Here is a 20,233-nt window from a genome sequence, read left to right as displayed (position 1 = left end):
CTCCTTAGGCTTGGGGACAAAGGCCCTTTGAGTCTCCCTGAGCCTGCAGAGCTCTGTTTCAGAGATGGCAAAGACCCAAGGGGCCTACTCTGGGCTACACTGGCCGGTGGTTGGACTGGCTAGAAGCTGAAGCATGGATCCCTCCAAGTTCCTTCCACACACGGAAGACTAGCATCCTATTTCTCTCTTCACAGGACCCCCATGCAGAGAAATCTTCAAAGCTAACCCAAGGGTCCCTAATTGGGAAAGAACAGAATTTCCCTTTCCCTCACCCTCCAAATCCCATCTCCCTCAGCTGGCCAAAAGTCCAGGAACTCTTTCACATGAAGAAAACCAGGAGACTGGTCCTTTGGACCCGCTCACTGAGATCCAAGTTGTAACAGGTAGGAAAATGGCCTTCGGAGGAGTAGGGAGTAAAGGGATCTTAGAAGCCATCTAGGGCAGACCTTCCATTTTATCCAATGTGGACATTGAGGCTCAAGATAGAAGCCCAAGGATTCACAGACTGAGCCCTGATTTCTGGGACTTCTGACTCCAAATTCAGTTCTCCTTCCAGTGCATCAGGTGGATATGAAGGAGATGGAGTCCTTCCCTTCCCTTCCACAGGTAAGGGTCACAAGAGTTCTGATAGCTCAGATCAGAGACTCAGGATCAAGGAATGGATGCTACAAAGAATCCAAGTTAGACTCATTGTCAGCAAACCTTTTTAATAACGAGGGGTGTCCAAAGGTGGAATGGGTTGCCTCAGGATTTGGGGTCTCGGAGTCTTCTAGCTGCAGCTCCTTGGGGATGCCCCAGGTTTTTTTTTTTTTTTTCTAACCTGGGTTGATTGTTTGAGCCAGAAGGAGGTGAATGTGAGTGTGAGTGCATGTGTATGTGTGTGAGGGGGGAGGGGAGGAGGAGACCCCAGGTTGAGGAGAAAAAGGCAGAGAGATGTGCCCAAAACACACTTTCCTTGCCCATCCATGGATTTTTCCAAAAGCAGAGCTAAGAGTGTAAAAAATTTAGCTCTCCATCTACCAGTGATAAAGGCTTGGCCAAACAAGACATAAATTATTGTGCATTGTAATGAAAAATTAATGGTGCCCTTGGCTGCCTCTGTGTTTCCCCAGAAAGGCTGGAAGAACAGCCTAGGGGTGTCTGGGAATAAGGAAGGAGAGGGCAGAGGGATGGGAGGGGTCTTTTCTGCTCTTTCTCTAAGTCAGCCTCATTGGGGATGAGTGTGTGTGTTTGAGAAACCATAAAGAAGCAAAACTTGAACTCAAGACTTTAATCTATTTTTTTTTTCCACCGTTGTCCTTTACTCTCCTTTTTCCTTTGAAGGGCATACACCCCAAAGCCAGGGCTGCTGCAATGATGTAATATTATGCTAGAACAGCACTTGCAGTCTCCCATCTCCACACCTTTGCACCTGCTGTCCCTCCCACCTGGGATGCTACACCCCCTTCTAATTTTCCTGGTTCAGCTCCAATCTCACCTATTTTAGTAGGTCTTTCCCAGTTTTTTCCAGTTGCTAAAGCTTTCCCCTGTCAGAGGGTCTTCTGTCTACTCTGTACACATCTTATGCCTACAGGGTTATCTGTTATCTTCTCTATTAGAAGTTCCTTGAGGACAGACTTTCATTTTGCCCTTGTTTATACCTTCAGTGTTTAGCCCTGGACCTGTGCATAGTACTTAAATAAAGATAGGCTTATTGACTTAAGGGAGCTAAGTGGCTCAGTGGACAAAGTACTAGGCCTGGAGGGAAAGACCCGAGTCTCTTTTGTGGTTTCAGACATTCACTAGCTGTGTGACCCTGGGCAAGTCATGTAACCCCGGTTTATCTTAATCCATTGGAGAAGGAAACTGTAAAACATTCTGGTATCTTTGCTTAAAAATCAACCCTTTCAGGGGCAGCACACAGTGGATAGAGCACCCTAAAGTCAGGAGGACCTGAATTCAAATTTGACCTCACTTCCTAGCTGTGGGACCCTGAGCAAGTCACTTAACGCCAACTGCCCCAGCAAAAAACAAACCAAAAAACAGCAGTTAAAAACAGTGTTAAGTGTCTGAGGTCAGTTCTGAATTCAGGTCCTCCTGAGTTCAGGGCTGGTGCTTCATCCGCTGCACCATCTAGCTGCCCCTGGCTGTATTTGTTAATGATTATTAATTCTGGATTATCAGCCATTTATTACTGGTTGATGGTTATTGTTCCTCAATATTAGTCATTGTCTGTTGGATCACTGGCTACTCATCAGCACTTGCCAGTGGTAAGAACCTGACAATTATGATCTCATTTGATCCTCATTACAACTATGGGAGCCAGGTGCTATTATTATTCCCATTTTACACTTGAAGAAATTGAGTAAACAGGGGTTTGGGTTTCCCAAAGTCAGACAGTTTATACGTGTGTCTGAGGCTGGATCTGAACTCAAGCTTTCTTGACTCCAGCCCCTGAGCCACCATACTTCTGTTACGTATATTTAGAGAGTTTTAAAAGAAATATCCAGGACAGCTAGGTGGTGCAGTGGATAGAGCACCAGCCCTGAAGTCAGGAGGACCTGAGTTCAAATGTGATCGCAGACACTGAACACTTCCTAGCTGTGTGACCCTGGGCAAGTCACGTAACCCCAACTGCTTCAGAAAAAAAAAAAAAAGAAAAAAAAAAGAAATACTCACATTTAGCAAGGTGGGAACAAAACAACTCTACTTGTATCTTTTCTGAGCATTTTTCAAGAATTCTTTATTGATCTCTGTCTCTACCCACTAATTCATCCCATCTTCAGTAAAATCCTTCTCTTATAATAAATACACATAGTCCTTCAAAACAGATTAATGTGTTAACCATGACTAAGAATGCATGTCTCATCCTGGATTTCTAGTTCATTGCGTCTCTGTCAAGAGGTGATCCCACCCACTCATTCTTCAACTCCTTATAATCTGGCTTCTGACCAGACCATTCAACTGAAACTGTTCTCTCAAAGGTCAGTGGCAATCTGTTAGCTACTAAAGTCAGCAGCCTCTTCTTCAGGTCTCTTCTGGCTTGATCTCTTAGCTCAATCTTGCCTCTTGAACATTTTTTTTGTCGTGGTTTTATGACACTGTTTTCTCTGACTTTCCCATTTCTTCTTCCATTCCTTTATTGGATACTCATTGAAAGTGTATTCCAGGGGCAGCTAGGTGGGGCAGTGGATGGAGCACCAGCCTTGAAGTCAGGAGGACCCGAGTTCAAATCTGGTCTCAGACACTTAACACTTCCTGGCTGTGTGACCTGGGCAAGTCACTTAACCCCAGCCTCAGGGGAAAAAAAAAAGTATTCCAAACCTGTGTGGAAGCTTTTCTTTCTCTCAATGGGTGATCTCCTTGATCCCTATGGACTTCATTAATTATCACGTCTCCCTCACATCTAAACACCCACACTAAATTCTCTCTTGAGTCCCAGACTGACTTCTCCAACTGCTTGCTGCATAGCGCCACTTGGATGTACCATCAAAATCAGCACATCCAAAGCAAAAGACAGTATCTTTCCCCTAAAACTTGCCCCTTCTCCAAATCTGTTTTCACTAAGGGCAACAACATCCTTCCAGGTTAGTCATCTTGGAATTATCTTCAATCGTTCTCACTTCTTCACCTACCTCCAATTAATCGCCAAGTTTCACTGTCCTGATCATCTCATGTTTATCTCTAGTGCTTAGTGTAGTGTCTGACAGCACACTAAACGTATATTACTTGTTGATTAATTGATTGACTAGATCAGCGGTCCTCCAACTTTTAAAATTGGGGGCCGGTTCACTGTCCCTCCGACTGCTGGAGGCCGGACTATAGTAAAAACAAAAGCTCACCCTCGGTCTCTGCTCCTCAGCCCATTTGCCATAGCCCGGTGGGCGGCATAAACGTCCTCATCGGGCCGCATCTGGCCCTCGGGCCGTAGTTTGAGAACCCCTGGACTAGATCATGTACCCCTTCTTCTCTAAGGAATTTTGCAAGGAAGATCAGGGGAGCACTCATGCCTTTTTGAGATCCATAGTGTTCTTGAAACACGCCTCAGTCAGTCTCCAACTAACCTCAGTCTCCTCTAGACCAAAAATGAATCACTAATGAGTAGCCAGTGATCCGATAGACAATGACCAATATTGAGGAACAATAACCATCAACCAGTAAGCAATGACTGATAACCCATAACTAATAACCATTAACAAATACAACCAAAGGGACAGCTAGGTGGCAGAGTGGATAGAATGCTGGAATTCTCATTTTCATGAGTTCAAATGTGGCCTTACATATTTCTCAGCTGGAAGACCTTGGGCAGGTCACTTATAAGCCTGTTTGTCTTAATTTCTTCATCTGTCAAAAGAGTCAGAGAAGGAAATGGGAAAACGAGTATCTCTGCCAAGAAAACTCCAAGTGGGGACATAAAGAGTTAAACAACAACAACAAATATAGTCAATGACTGATCATAAATTATCAATAAACTACAAAGCTAATAAGTACTAGTAAGTTGGGATTTGAACTCAGTTCTCTTGTTTCCAGCATGCCATGCTAGTAATGAGATGCCATGGCTAATAGGCAACCATTAAATAATTACAACTTTAAGTCATTACTAAAACTCAGAAATTATTAGTTGGTCCAATAATTAACTCACAATTAGTATTGATGCTAATAATTATGATAATTATAATTAAGCTAGCATTTATGTTGCATTTTAAGATTCACAAAGCATTTTACAAATATTATTTCAACAAATTTGGGAGGTAGGTATTATTTTCTATATTAATTTCACATTTACATAATGCTTTAACATTTAATTTCCTTGAAAAAGGACCCTGTGAGGTAGAAAAGGATCTAGATCTCTGAATTGATTTAATAAAAATGTTATTAATGATAGGATATTCCTAAACGAGAAAAGATCCTCTACCAAAGCAGGTTGGGCCCCTATGAGTTATAGAGTTAATAGAGTTATAGAGAGTTGTCCAGTACACTGAGAAGGCAAGTGACTTGTCCAGGATGGACATAGCCAGCATGTGTCAGAGATGGAAATGAAAACCATGTCATCTGGGTTTTAATGCTCTATGCCATATTACCTCTCACTGAGTTAGCTATTTCACTTGGTACTAATCCCATTTCACAGAAGAGCCCAATTGAGTCTCTGAGAAATTAAATGACTTGCTCATAGTGACATAGCTCAGAAGCACGTGATTTGGGATTTGAACTCAGATCTCCTGATTATGTTCAGTCATATTTCCATCATGTCTTGTGGTAAGGTACCATGGCTAATAGGCAACCACTGATCAGTAATAGTGAATGACAACTTGCCAATGAGTGGCTAATAACTAAGAATCAATGACTCCTAATCAATAACAAATAATCAATAATCAATACTTTAAGTCATTACTAAAACCTAGAAATTAATAACCATTAGCCAATGCTTTTGTAGTGGCAAGGAACTGGAAAATTGAGTGGATGTCTCTCAGTTGACCGAATAAATCATGGCCTATGAATATAATGGAATATTATTCTTTTATAAGAAATGAGCAGACTGATTTCAGAAAAGCCTGGAAAGACTTACATGAACTGATGGTAAGTGAAGTGAACAGAACCCAGAGAACAAGGGTACACAGTAACAAGATTATGTGATGATCAACTCTGATGGACTTGGCTCTTTTCAACCATGAGGTAAATCAAGGTAATCCCAATAGACTTGTGATGGAGGGAAGCATCTGAATCCAGAGAGAGAAGATGGAGACTATGGAGACTAAATATGGGTCAAAGGATAGGTTTTTCACCTTTTTTTGGTTATTAATTTTTTTCCCTTTCTCATGTTTTTTCTCCTTTTGATCTGATGTATGTGTGTGTGTGTGTGTGTGTGTGTGTGTGTGTATGTCTGTGCAGCATGATGAATATGGAAATATGTTTAGAAGAAATAACCTATATTGGATTGCTTGTTGGCTTGGGGGGGAGGGAAAGGGGAAGAGAGGGAGAAATATTTGGAACACAGGTGAATGTTGAAAACTATCATCTTTGAATGTATCTGAAAAAATAAAATACTATTAAAATTAAAAAAAAAAACCTCTGGGTTTCAGAGTAAACACTCTTCATTTTGTCCTTAACCTTCACCCCATTTTTGGACCAAGAGAAACTCTCAGATCCTTATTGCCAAGGAGCACATTTCTCTGGTTTAGAAATACAGATTCTGGGAGAGTAGTCCCACATAGGGCCATTCCAACTTGCCTGAGGCTACTCATAGAGCCTTGACCTTGGTACTAAGCCCTAAGACAGGGAAAACATTCTTTGGGGCAAACACCACCCAGGCTGGCTTGAGTTTGAGCCAGGAGCAGGTCTCCTTTCCTTGTAACCCTTTGCTTAAATATTTTATTTAAGCCATAAATAATGCTCTTCCATTCCCCTTGTGAGAGGGTGGGGTTCCTCAGTTCTAAAAATAGCTTCCAGCTGTACAAAAGAAACTTCTCTGTTGACCATTGCATTCTAGGAGGTTCATGATATTCCTAGGGTCAGGGAAATAATTTTTTTCTTTTCTTTTCTTTCTTTCTTTCTTTTTTTTTTTTTTTTGCTTAGGTAATTGGGGTTAAGTGACTTGCCCAGAGACACACAGCTAGAAAGTGTTAAGTGTCTGAGGGCACATTTGAATTCAGTTCCTCCTGTCTTCAGGGCTGATGCTCTGTCCACTGTACCACCTAGCTGTTCTGAAATGATTCAGTTTAGCACCAACTGCTTGGGGCCGTATGGACAGACCAGTGGCAGATGGAGCTGGACTTGGAGTCCAGAACACCTGAGTTCAAATTTTGCCTCCAACACTTCCTAGCTGTGTGATATTGAGTAAGTCACATTACAGTTCTTAGCCTCAGTTTCCTCATCTGTAAAAATGGGCATCATAACAGCACCTCTCTCCCAGAGTTATTGTGAGGAATAAGTGAAGCAAAACACTTTCCATATTCATCATGCTGCAAACATACACATACGCACAAATCGGATCAAAAGGGGGAAAAAACATGAGAAAGGGAAAAATTAACAATTAAAAAACAATGTGTATTACAAACAGGCCCCATCACTTTGCTTGATGAATGTGACATCTCCCTGTGGAGGATGCTAGGGCTTCCAAGAGAATTATGACGATCTTTAAAGGAAGATGGCTGGAGAGGATGTGCATCATGCATGAACGGTCTGAAAACTGGTTTCAGTCGGCTAACCATGTGGTTTCCAATTGGCTGCTGAGCTGCACCTGCTGGCATTTTCAAAAAGCCTGAGTAAGCTTTGGCCTGGGTGACCGACTTCGCTCGATGACTCTGGCCCACAGCGACTTGTGGGAGACTATGGCAAGGGGAAGGTCCTTGGGGACATTTCTGGCCATGACCGCACAAGGCACGCTCCACCCAGCAAAGAAACAGGCCTTGAATTTTGGCCTTGAGTTTGTTTTTCTATTTTGGGTGAAGGGAGTGGGGTCTCCAACCTTGGGGGTTTCAAAGGTTCAGGGAACCAGGCCATAGGAAACCAGGATTCAGACTCCCAGGCTGGGCCAACACAAAATCGATGCCCTGAGGAAGAAGCAGCAATCTTTGGGAGTGGCCTGTGGGACTCCAGCCAGTGGAAGGACTTGCCCAATAGTCAGGTCTCATCAATATGTGAAGTTGGGGGAGTCAGTGTCATATAGGAACTGGGATAAATTATGAGCCCAGTCTCCCCTTCCATCCCTAGTGATTTAGGGACATTATGTACCCAGTACATGGAGGGAAATGTTTGCATGTTTGTTCTTGCTCTGTTTTTGAAGTACATATCTCTTTGTAAAAACAAATTTGTGTTAAGTGGTAAAACCCAAAAACAAACCAGGAGCTTGAGAGAGAGGGAGAGAGAGAGAGAGAGAGAGAGAGAGAGAGAGAGAGAGAGAGAGAGAGAGAGAGAGAGAGAGAGAGAGAGAGACAGAGAGAGAGAGAGAGAGAGAGAGAGAGAGAGAGAGAGAGAAAGAGGAAGGGAGAGAGAGAGAGAGACAGAGAGAGAGACAGAGAGAGACAGAGAGAGAGAGAGACAGAGAGAGAGAGAGGAGAGAGACAGAGAGAGACAGAGAGAGAGACAGAGAGAGAGAGACAGAGAGAGACAGAGAGACAGATAGAGAGAGACAGAGAGAGACAGAGAGAGAAGAGAAGAGAAGAGAGAATAATAATAATAGCACTTCTCTTCTGGGGGCTGTTATGTACATCAAGTGAGATATTTGTAAAGTGCTTTGCACAGTGCAGACACAATATATCCTTATTCCCTTCCCTTTTAAAGTACTAGATAAATTCTTCTTTATCATCTTAAATTATCTTCATCTTCATCATCATTATCTTCCTTATTTTCTTCTTCTCCTCCTCCTCTTCTTCCTCCTTCTCTCTCTCTCTCTTTCCCTCTCTCCCTCTCTCTTTCCTGATGTCTGTCATTCTCTTGACTCTCAGGGGTCAATGACTCAGGATAAGTGGTTAGAGAAAGAAATTCTCTGAAAGGAGTTGAGGAAAACAGGCTCAGCAGGAAGAAGGGGGGGATTCTGGGCCCTCTTATTCCAGCTCAGAGGCTGTGGACTCACACTGGAGGCTGGCCAAGTTCCAGGGGGTCTCAGTGGGGGTGGGAGAAGATTGAGGGAGGGGCAAGGAGCCTTACTCAGGCAGTAGAATGCTGCACCCTGAGACTTGGCCAGACCCCTCAGAGGACTGAAGCAGGGGCCCAGGGCCCTTGAGGGCTGACCTCATGCTCAGAGGCTGGGGCAGGGGAGAGGCAACTTTGGGCTGGGAGTTCAGTCTCTCAGCTCTTGCATTTTCTGGGCAACTCAGTTCCCTTATTCTGAAGCTAGTTTCTTCATCTACCAATTAGGGCTAACACTTTGTTCTCAGCTTTCCTTATGGGGCTCCTGAGAAGAAATAGCAAAAGGCTACAGAAATGTAGCCGAGGATTGTAACCTTTTAGCAACTTTCACAGGGCCGGACTCCGGGGGACCCCCCCACTGGGAGTTCTTCCTCAGCAGGAGGATGGATATGGGGAGAGCCCCACAGCCAAGTCTTGGAGAAGTCTGCTTCCTTATGGGGGGAAGGGAGGGTCTCTCTGCGTAGGAATAGTCAAGTATTCCAAGTGCAATAATTAGTACAGCCTTGTCTGCCTCCTAGAAGCAGCTAGGTGGAGCAGTGGACCTGGAGTCAAGAAGATCTGAGTTCAAATTCAGCCTTAGACAAGAGAGGGAGGAAAAGAGTTTGGGGGGGGTGAGGAGGAGAGGGGGAGAAAGGAAGAAAGACAGAGACAAAAAGAAACAGAGAATCACAGAAAGAGAAACAGAGACACACACAGAGAGAAAAGACAGAGAAACAGAGACAGAGACACAGAAGAGAGGAAGAGGAGGGGAACTATACCCAGAAAGTTACTGCTTTGAGCTTCTATTAGACTTCTATCCAAAAGAAATAAAAGGAAAAGATCTATATGTACAACAATATTCTAGCAGCTCTTTTCTTGGTAACCTCAGATTGGAAACTAAGGGGCTGTTTTTCTATTGGAAAATGGCTAGACCAATTGGGGCATATAAATGTAATGGGATATTATTCTGCTGTAAGAATGATGAAATGGACAATTTCAGAGGAAATTGGGAAGACCTTTCTGAACGGATGCAGTTGATGTAAGTGAGCAGAACTAAGTGAACAATTTATACAATGACAACATTATAGAGAAAATCAACTTCGAAAGACTTTGCGACTTTGATCAACACAAAGATAAGCCATGAGTCCAAAAAGAATGAAAATGAAAAAATGCTATTCATTTCCTGACAGAGAGATGAAGACACAGCATTTTCAGGCAGAGCCAATGTAGCTATTTCTTTCCAGTTTGATTAATTTTATTATTTTTTTAAATCGAGAGTAGTGGGAGGGAGAGATCAATTTTGGAAATGTTTGTTAATTAAAATAATCAACTTTATTTGAGAAGAAACTAGTTCTGATCTATTTAATAATTTTAAAGAAGAAAAAAACCCTGCATTTAGCCAAAAGCAAGAATAATTCCTTCAAGAAAGATGCTGCCTTCTTACAATTTTCCTGACATAACATTGCATTTCTCAACTCTGCATTTTTACCTACTGGTCTCAACTCCTGCAAGGTTCTCCTTCCTCATCTCTGTCTTCTGGCTTCCTTTCAGCTGAAGTCCTAGCTCCTTTAAGAAGCCTGATGCCTTTCCTCTCAGACAATCTCCAATTTAGTCTTTTTATTTCTTTTGTGCACCTGGTCTTTCCCATTAAGTAGTAAAGCTCCCTGGGTATAGAGGTTATTTTTTTTCTTCTGGTTTTCTTTCTTAAGTTTTTTTTTTAATGTTTTAATTTTGTTAAAAATTTCCAATTACATGTAAATATTTTTAACGTTCATTAAATTTTTTTTAATTAAAATTTTTTTTGAGTTCCAAATTCTCTCCCTCTGTCCTGTCCTTCTCACACTTATCGAGAAGGCAGACAGTATGATATTGATTATACACACAGAGTTGTGCAAAACATATTCCCACATTAGGCAAGTGGGCAAGGATTGTCTTTTGCTTATCCCCAGAGCTTACTTAATAGTGCTTGACACATAGTAGGCATTTAATAAATGTTTCTTGACTAGGTGATTCATTCATTCCTTCTAATCTTTTCATTGTACAGTTAAGGAAACTAAACCTAACTAGGTTAAGTAACTTGCCCACGATTACACAGGCATAAAATATATCGGAGCTGGAATATGAACCCAGATGCTCAGCCTCCAAATGTACCCCTCTTTCCACAGCATCCCAATTCCCACTTCCTGGGACCTAGTTCAGGATCAGTTACTTCCCACAGACACAGGGATGGGATCCCCTTCTTTCTTCTCCATCTTTTTTCTTTGTGGTTTTGTCTAGTCATTTTTCAATTGCATCTAATTCTTTGGGATTTTCTTAGCAAAGAGAGTGGAGAGGTTTGCCGTTTCCTTTTCCAGATCATTTTACAAATGAGAAAACTGAGGCACAGAGGTTAAGTTAAGACTTGTTTAGGATTAACCAGCTAGTCTCTGAGGTTTTATTTGAACTCAGGCCTTCCTGACTCCAGACCCAGTGTTCTACCCACTGCCCCTCCTAGCTGCCCTTTCTCCTTAGCCACTGAGCTATTTGTGGGGGTAGGGATTATGATGACAAACTTCAGTGTGGTCCCTGGTGATGAGGCTGAGTCAGGGCCTCTGGGTTTGGGGCACAGTCACCAACAGCCAAGGGAGCGAGTGATCACCTTCCCGGAAGACTGGAGAAGGAATGAGCTGGAGCTGGAAGGCAGCCATGTTCTTGGGGACATAAATTGGAAGTGGCAGAGGCTGCCTCCTTCTGATGGACGTAGGTCATGGTGTCTGGTTCCTAGCTGCTGGCAGTCTCTTGTCACAAGGTTTCAGGGTCACCAGTCTGGCCCCTGCCCACTTGCCCACCTGCTCACCTGTCTCTTGGGGCCCTCTGCCTCCTGTGCTCTCCATTCTTGCCCTGCCAACTCTCCTCCATGGCCCCATCCCTGAACCTGCGCTATTTCCTTCCCACAAAACCAAACAACAGGATCATAGATGCAAAATTGGAAGAGACTTTAGGGGCCACTGAGTCCAACACCACTGCCTTATAGACAATAAAACTGAGGCAGAGAGGATAAACCCTTTGGCCCCCAACTTTCTTGGTTCAGATCCAACCTCAAGTTCTCCGCTGAGCCGTCTCTAAGAGTTTAACTAGCAGAGGAAGGGAGGTGAGAATAAGCCTGGGACACGTTGGGGGTGGTGAGAAGTGGGACAGTGGCCACAAGCTTGAGATGGGGAATGTGCCAGAGGATCATTGAAACTGAAAGGAGGCTCAGAGGCTGGTCTAGCCCATTTTATAGATAAGGAAACCGAGGCTCACAGGAGTTAACTTTAGATCTTCCTTCCTCTTAAAGGTTGTGGTGAAGACAGAGTGGTGACTTCTGTGAGCAGTCACACATGCTAATATGATACACAAGCAAGGAAGTATGTTCTGTTTCAAATAGAGACAGTTAATGGTTTTCCCAAAATTTTGAAAACTCGGCCTTCCTCAGGGCCTGAGGTGGCCCCTGCCTTCTTACTCTCTTGGCTTCCTCTTCCTCCACCTGGTTTAGAATGGGAGCAGAAACATCCTGTGAAAAAGCCACCTCAGAGAGAGAACACACCACCTCTGTCATGTATTTACTTAGCCAGCCCAGCTCAAGTCTCCCAGGGACAATTTCTCCCCAGATCTCCGGATTAAGAAGGATTCTGGGAAGGAAAGTCAGAAGCAGCCAGATGCTCCTGGGGAAAACAGCTGCAAGACCTAAGTCCTTTGGTTTTAACTTGGTTTTTCTCTAATTAGCCTCCCACTGTTCCCCCCTTTCTCTACAACCTCCTCCATCTCTCTGTCTCTCCTCTATCTCTTTTCCATCTCTGTCTCTCCACTATCTCTCCTCAGTCTATTTATCTTCTCTCTTTTCTTTGTCTTTTTATCTCTCCCGAGTTTCTGTCTCTATCTCTTCTCAGCCTCTCTGTCTTTCTCTTATCTTTCTGTTCCATTTCTCTTCAGTGTCTTTTCTATGTGTCTGCTTTCTCCTCTCTATTTCTCTTCTATTTCTGCTCTCTCTTCTTGGTCTGTCTTCCCTCTATCTGTCAGTCTCTCCACTATCTCTCCTTTCTCTCTTCTCTTGTTTTCTTTAACCAAATTAAAAAAAAAACCCTCTGTCTTTCTTCTGTCTCTGCTCCATCTGTCCTCAGCCTCTCTGCCTCCCTTTGGCTTCTTGTTCCCAGCTCTATCCTTGGTACTGCTGATCCCCAGCTTTCTCCTTTGCAGTTTAGCTGGTGCTTGATGCTTCAGGCTCCTCTCCACTTACAGAACATTCTCTTTTGCTGTTTGCTGGGCAATGACTCCTGAGGGGGCTTGCTCTGATTGCCTGAGTAATAGTGATAATGATGGTCCCTCAAGTCACCACAGAGGAAGAGAGGCAGGAAGAAGAAAGTAGGGGGAAGGAAGGAAATTTTGGCAGAGAGGGGGTTGCAGAGGCGGAATAAGGGAAGAAAAGTCAGAGGCATGGAAGGAAAGCAGGGAATGAGAAGCACAGAGGCAGGGGGGAGGAAGGACAGGCAGATGGAGGGGAGGAAAGAGAGAAAGGGAAGGCAGCAGAGGCAGAGGGAGGGAAAGAAACAGGAGGGATGGAGAGGCAGAAGGAGGGAAGGGGAGATAAAGAATGGGAAGGATAAGGAATAGGAAGGAAAGAGAGGAAAGGAAGGAAGCAGAGGCAGAGAGAGACACAGTAGGAAAGGAGAGACAAGAGGGAAAAAGGGATGTGGAGACCTAAAGAGAGGAAGAAAGGAAGGAAGGGGGAGAGAAGGAAAGAAAGAAGAAAATAAGCACAGAGATCCTCATGACTGCAAATACAAAGACATGTATCTCCTGACTTTGTTTAGACACAGATAGAGATTTCCTTTCCCTCCTCCCACCCCAAGTCCTATATTTACTCAGTCTGGAAAAGAAAAGAATAATCCCCTTTGGTTCACACGTTCTAGCCTCACTTTACTTCTTGCTTTCTTTTCACTCCTAGCCAAAAAAGAGAAATAGGGAGGGCAAAGAGGTAGAGTTCCCTTAGAAGATCCTTTCCCCCCCAGGCTCAAGGCCTTTTCCCCAGTTCTCTGCTTTTCTCCCTCCTTCTTCCCCTCTCTCTCCTTTCTCTGCGAGTGGGTGTGTAAAAATGCTAGGGACAGATTCTTCACTTCTGCACACCCACTTCCACTCATAGGACACACCAAAGAACGCTTATTGTGATCCTGAATTTTCATTCTAGGCTCATGTTTGACCAGAAACTAGGGGAGGTCTCACAGATCATCTAAAGGGACCCTTGATCTGGGGGTCCATAAACTTTTTTTTTCCTGAAGTAATCAAGCTTAAGTGACTTTCCCAGGGTCACACAGATAGTAAGTGTCTGAAGCTAGATTCAAACTGATCCTCCTGACACCAGAGCTGGTACTCCATCCACTGTGCCACCTAGCTACTCCCCATGAACTTTTTTTTTCTTTTCTCAGGCAATTGGGGTTAAGTGACTCGCCCAGGGTCACACAGCTAGGACGGGTTAAGTGTCTGAGCATGAACTTGTTTTTAGGAAATATTTTGATTGTTATATTTTCAATATAACTGGCTAACTTTGTAGACCTCTGTATTTTATTTCATGCATTTAAAAGCACTGTTGTGGGAAGGGGTCCATGACCACCAGATGGCCAGAAGGTTCAGGACAGAAAGAAGGGCACACGCCGATTCCTTGCTCCTGCCCCCCCACCATAACCCACTCCCAGAGCTCTCCTGAGGGAAGGGGTCCCCAGTCCCCCACAAGGCACACTTTCTGGCTGGCCCTTTAACTAGTCAGTGTTCAAACCTTGCCCCCCCCACCCCAGTTCAGGCTTGTGGCCTTATTAACTGCTTGGCTTCCCTGATGAATTAATCCCTGCTCTTCCTTTCCTGCCCCCGCTTTCTTTTTTCTCCTGGGACCGGGAGGATTTCTGTAAGGACATTTTATCCAGTCTCCAGCCTGAGGCTGAGACAGAAATTAGAACTTCAAAAAATCCCTTTTTCCCAGAGGTTCCCCAAGATTGGGCCTTAACCCTACACCTTTTCTGGGCCGTGATTGGGGGGAAGGGCAAGAGAAAGGAATGAAAGAGGCTTCCTGGCCAGGGACTCTCAGGGAGGAACAGGTGTGTCAGCTGTTCCCACGACAACCACCAGAGGTCGCCCTTGACTTAGTGATGGAACCTGAGTCTTCTGCAGCTCGGGATCCACCTGCCCTGGGCTAGATTCTCTCTTGTTCTTCCCCCATGGTGGGCAGGGCATGGACCCAGAGCAGGGCCTCCTAAGCTTTTTCATGTCCTGGATCTCTTTGGCAGTCTATGAAGCCCATGGACCCTTTTCAGAATCATGTTTTTAAATGTATAAAATAAAATACCAAAACCATTACAAAGTCAAGAACAATTAGTGAAAATAAAGACGCATTTTCCTCCCATCCATTTTCATGGATCCCACGGAAACTTATCCACAGATTCACTGGGAAGGGAACGGGAATAAGCATTTATTAAGTGCCTACTGGATTCCAGACACTATTGCTGATTTCTTTAAAATTTTACCTCATTTGATTCTTGTGCATGTTTGAGTACTTCTAGTCGACAGTCATGAAGGCCAGAGTTCAAATCCCACCTGTGACACTTAGTAGAAGTGTGACGACTGGGTTGCTTAACCTCAGTTTCCTTATTTGTAGGATGGGGATGATGACTGTCTGTAATTTGTGGTGTAGTGTGAATCTAACTGGTTCTGTATTCTGCAAATCCCACCTTTCTACCCCACTTTCTTTGCTGGTCCTTCCACAATTGAGACTAAGACAGAAATATTAACTTAAAAAACCACCTGTATGACTTGGAGCAAATCGCTTAGCCTCCAGCCCTCAGTTTCCTCTTCTGTAAAAAGAGGGAGATGGAGCAGCTAGAGCTAGAAGATCCCTTCCATCTCTAGGCTCAGAGGATTTTGTCATAGGATTCTTGCCTACCTCCTGGGTTATCAGAGGATCAGTTGTTGTTCTTCTCTCAGGGTGATTCCATTTTAAGAGACCAGCAGTGCTTGTTCCAGAGAACAAAGGACTCTGGGAGAAATTTGCAAACTAATGGGAAAGATATATATATATATATATATATATATATATATATATATATATATATATATATATATATGTATGTATATATATATATTTTTTATGGAGGTGGAGAAAAATCCTTTCTAAGGTTCTTAACATCACGGCAGAATTGCAGATCCCTGGGTGCATAGTCCACAGTGATGTGGGAATGATAATTATGGGAAAGGGTCAATGAGAAAGAGAGACTTCATCCAAATGCCTCAGCTTTAAAGAGCTGAAGACCAGGCAGGGAGAGGTTGTCTGGGAGGAGATGGAGCTCAGAGGCACACAGAAACTTGCATTGGAGATTGGTAACTGCAAATGTACTAAAGATGAAGAAAAATCAGCAAATGTCCCATTTATGACTTTGTATTTGAAACCTCTTTCATGTGGGGAACTGAGCGTTAGTTAAAGTCTGCTGTTGATTAAAGGCAACCTGCTGGCCACTCTCTATCTAATTCTTCCACCGAGGCACACGCTTTCATCCTGGGTGACTCCAAGGGATCTTGGGCTGAAAAATTCCCTTAATTGAAGAATACAGTTGGATCCAAGGACGGGGTTGCAGGGAGGGTGCCAAAAAGAGGGCATGGGCAAGGAGAAGAAGAGCATTATAGTTAGAGCTGGGAGATCAGGATTTGAAACCTGGGTGATCATGGGCAACCGCCTCCCTTTCCCTCTTGCGTTCCTGTCTCCTCCTCTGTAAAATGGAGGGACCTGATCTAGAGAGGTGTTCTCACCCACTTTTTATCAAGACCTCTCATTTGGCAGTCTGATGAAACCTTAAGACTCCTTTTTGGAATAAGGTTTTTAAATGCATGAAGTAAAATAGGATTACAAAGGAAGCTAATCAGAGGGAAATAAAGAGAGAACTGTTTTCCCAAGTCCATGGATCTCCTAAAATCTATCCGCCTCTCCTCTCAGGGATCCTGGCACCTCAGGTTAAGAAGAGGTTTCTTACACTCCAAGCAAGATCTTCAAGTTGTTCATTTTAAAGGCCAGTATGGTTGAGAAGGAACCCATTGACTAGACTATGAGCCCTGGGAGGGAAGAAATTGGTATCTTAGTTAACATCCGTATGTACCTCCAGGATTTGTACTTTAGTACAGATACTACCTATAGTAAGTGCTTAATAAATGTTAAGATTCTAAGGATCCCAGGGTGAGAGTTGCAAGAGTCCTCAGAAGTCACCTCATTTTACAGATAAAGAAACTGAAGCTAAAGAACATATCTAAGGTCACAGGGAAAATTGACTAAAGAGCTGAGATCTGAACCCAGATCCTGTGACTAGACTCATTTTTATTTCCTCTGTAACACTCTCCTAACCAGTCATTGTTGAACGGACTCCCTTTGGGAATGGATGATAAGTGGCTGCCTGGTTCTGTGAGCGGGGTGGTCTCAATGTCCTTGATCGGATGTCTCACTGGGAGCAGTTAATATTAATAACAGCAACAACTCCCATTTCGAAAGGTACCTTATAACAACTCTGTTCATATACTGTTGGTTCCATTTTACGGATGAAGGAACCAAGGAAAAGAGAGTTTTGGATATTTAAGGATATCTCTCCTTCCTTTGCCCTTCCCTGAATGTGTACCATTAGAGATGCAATCCTTTGCATCTTGGAGATTCCTCCATTCCCCCAGAATCTCCTATTGAAATGAAAATATCCTGAAAGAAACCAACACAACCTGATATTAAACAAAACAAAAAAAAACTGAAGTAAACAGCATCATAGCATTGGAGCTAGGAATAACCGCAGGGATCATTTGGTTCAGTCCTCTGATTTTACAGATGAGGAAACTAAGGCTCAGAGATGTTAGGTCATTTGTCTGAGGTCACAGGAATATTAGGAAAATGGGGAATTTGAACCAAATCTATCCCTCTTCTCTAGGTGAACCTCAAATTGCCCCCTTCCCTCAGGGATACTCATTCAATGAAGCACTCTGCAGGAGGGGAAGGGAGCATAGGGCACAGGATGGGGATCCATAGGTAGAGAGGAAGATGATCCTTAGTTAGAAGGGAGAGAGGAGATTCAAGGGGGAGCGGATGGTCTGGAGAGATTGCAGAAGGGACGGAGGAGGAGATGGAAGGAAGCATATGGGCCCGAGATGCTGCCTGAGATTTAAGGGAAATTGTCACAGATCAAGACAGATTTTACTCCAACTGAGGAAATACCCTGAGAATGATGTCAATGACTAGATATGCAGAGGGCTGCTGACCTCAGGGTGGCAGTGAGGTTCAGTGCAAAGGGCTCCATAAATGAGGGGGAGAAGGGGAACCGAGGGGGCCCTTCCTCCCAGCCTCTCCCACTCCAGGGCTCAGGTCTTGGACCCAAGCCCTGAAGAACAGGAGGGATTGAGCTCTGACTGAGGGGGAAAGGAGAGGAGGGAATAGAGAAGGAACGATTCCAGCTTGGACAGCAGCTGGAGTGAACATGTCCACAAGATGCTAGGAACTGAGTCGAAGGGAAAGGAGAGGTTCCGATCCTGGACTTTTTGGATTCTACGGGCTGCTTGGACAGGATCAGTGGGAAGAATCTGGCTCCACTCACGGTTTCCTTTTCTCCTATCTGTTCTAAACGTTGCATGGGGGAGGCTTTAACATCTTGGACTCAGAAACACTCTCCTCATAGTAATCTGGCACAAACATACATACACACACATGCGTGCATGACTCAGTGTCCAGGAAAGCTGGGGGGAAGGGGAGGGCAGGGATGCCACGGGGAGGGATGGGCAGCACACACAGTGTGATCCGGGCAGGTGGAAGAGAGGCTGCCCCTGGGAAGGGGGTGCAATCGGGGCTGGCTTATAGCCCTGCTGGACAGAACCTTGGCTGACCTGTATGTCTGGGTCGCGCCCTCCTCTCACCAGCCCAGAGAAACTGGGCAGTCGGAGGAGCCTCCGGAACCGTGCCCCCCGACCCGAAACAAAGGCGGCCCCAGGAAGCGGAACACAGCCGGCCAAGCACGCGGGAGACCCCACAGGAACCTCCATTAAGGAATGCAAATGTGGTCCCCAGGCAGCGGATGTGGGAGGGAACTGACACTTTTCTGCCATAGTGGGGGTGGGAGGAGGCAAGCCTGAACACCCAAAGAGAAAGAGATCTGGGTCCCGTGGGCTGAGGATGGGAAAGTGGGGTGAGGGGGTCACAATGGAAGAACACAGGAGCTTTGCCAGGGCAATTGGCGAGCAGAAGGGCTTCAGAACCAGCCTCCCACCCCAGCAGGATGCAGCACAGCCAGAAAGGATGCCTACTGGGTTGCCAACACATGGCCCAGGGATTCACAGGAGATAATACAGCCTCTTGCCTACATAGATTTTGGGGGGGGACCACAGCTGAACTGCCCCCCCATCCCTTACCACTATCAGAATCAGCCTCTGCCCCTTCTATCTCCTTCAAATAAATGAATTGCCTTCAACTATCACCCCAAGCAGCTTTAGCCCCTCCCTATCTGTCTGCTAACTGGCCCTAGCATCTCCCCCCAAAACAGACAACCCGGACTGACGTGCCCATCCCCTCTCCCTGGGCTTCTCCAAACGGCTCGGATCCCATCTCCCCACCCCGAACCTGACCTTGTGAATACCCAGCCTGGGAGTGGGGGAGAAAGGACTCCCTTTCCCTCAGCGCAGACCACTAACACGGGCCCCAGATGAGGCAACAGGGCAACGGTGCCCACTTAGCTTCTGCAGAGATCCTGCTAGTGTAAAAATGGACCGAGGGCTTCAAGGGGTGGGCGTGTGGGAAGAACGCTTTCTCAGGGCATAGGCAGGATTTGCATTTCAGGGGAGGGAGGGACCGTCCAAATAGATCTGGCCAGCGGGTGACAGCATTCAAGGCAGATGGCACCACCTCCAGGAAGCCCTCCCCTGCCCGGAGCGGAGCCGCGGGCTCTGAAGGCACAGAGATGCCGGAGCTTCTGACAAGTGTTGAGAGGGGGAAGATGGCGAGGGGGCCTGAAGTTTCCCACCCAAACAGCCTGGGAGAAAACAAGCCAATCCAGGGCCGGGCTCTGCTCTGGGGACCACGCATTGGAAGCTGCGGAATTTGACTTTTCTCTTGTCCTCTGACTCGGGTTAGTTTCCAGGGCGACAGCAGCAGCAACAGCAGCATCCCTCACCGGGAAGGAAAGGGGAAGAAAAGAGTCTGCACTGGAAACTCGCCTTCGCTTGGAAAGATGGAACCGAGAGGGCCGATGGCCGATACTGAGGCTTTCGGGGAAGACCTGGACCTGCCCTCGCTTCCCGGATCGGATGCTCGGCCTGACTGACTGCTCCGTGACTCGATTTCTCCACTTATAGAACGGGTCCATCTCTGTCCCCGCCGCTGAGAATAAAGTGTCTGTGGGTCTCGGAGGCAGAGGGAGCCGCCGGAGGGGCCTGCGCTGCCAAACACGTTTCTTAAGTACGGGGCAGGCTCGGGGAGCGTCCGCGGGGCTCCCTCCCCCTCGCCAGGCTCCGGGGGAATCTTCACAGCTAGTGCTCAGAGGGCAGAATCCTTCCAGGAAGAGCAGCAGAGCTCGATCCGCGCCGGAGCTACCCAGGCTCCGCGCTTCTGGGAAGCCTCTGGGGCCGGCTCGGGAAA

General features: G+C 45.4%; 1 protein-coding gene across 1 annotated transcript in view; it reads right to left on the bottom strand.

Moving 5' to 3' along the window:
• MMP17 (matrix metallopeptidase 17) overlaps nucleotides 1-20,233 on the bottom strand; it is a 63,514-nt gene that overhangs the window by 42,172 nt on the left and 1,109 nt on the right. The window lies entirely within an intron of this gene.

Source organism: Sminthopsis crassicaudata, chromosome 1 (genome assembly GCF_048593235.1).
Source record: "Sminthopsis crassicaudata isolate SCR6 chromosome 1, ASM4859323v1, whole genome shotgun sequence".
In the NCBI taxonomy this organism is placed as follows: domain Eukaryota; kingdom Metazoa; phylum Chordata; class Mammalia; order Dasyuromorphia; family Dasyuridae; genus Sminthopsis; species Sminthopsis crassicaudata.
Note: the sequence above shows the minus strand (reverse complement) of the source record. Positions and strands in the feature narration are given on the sequence as shown.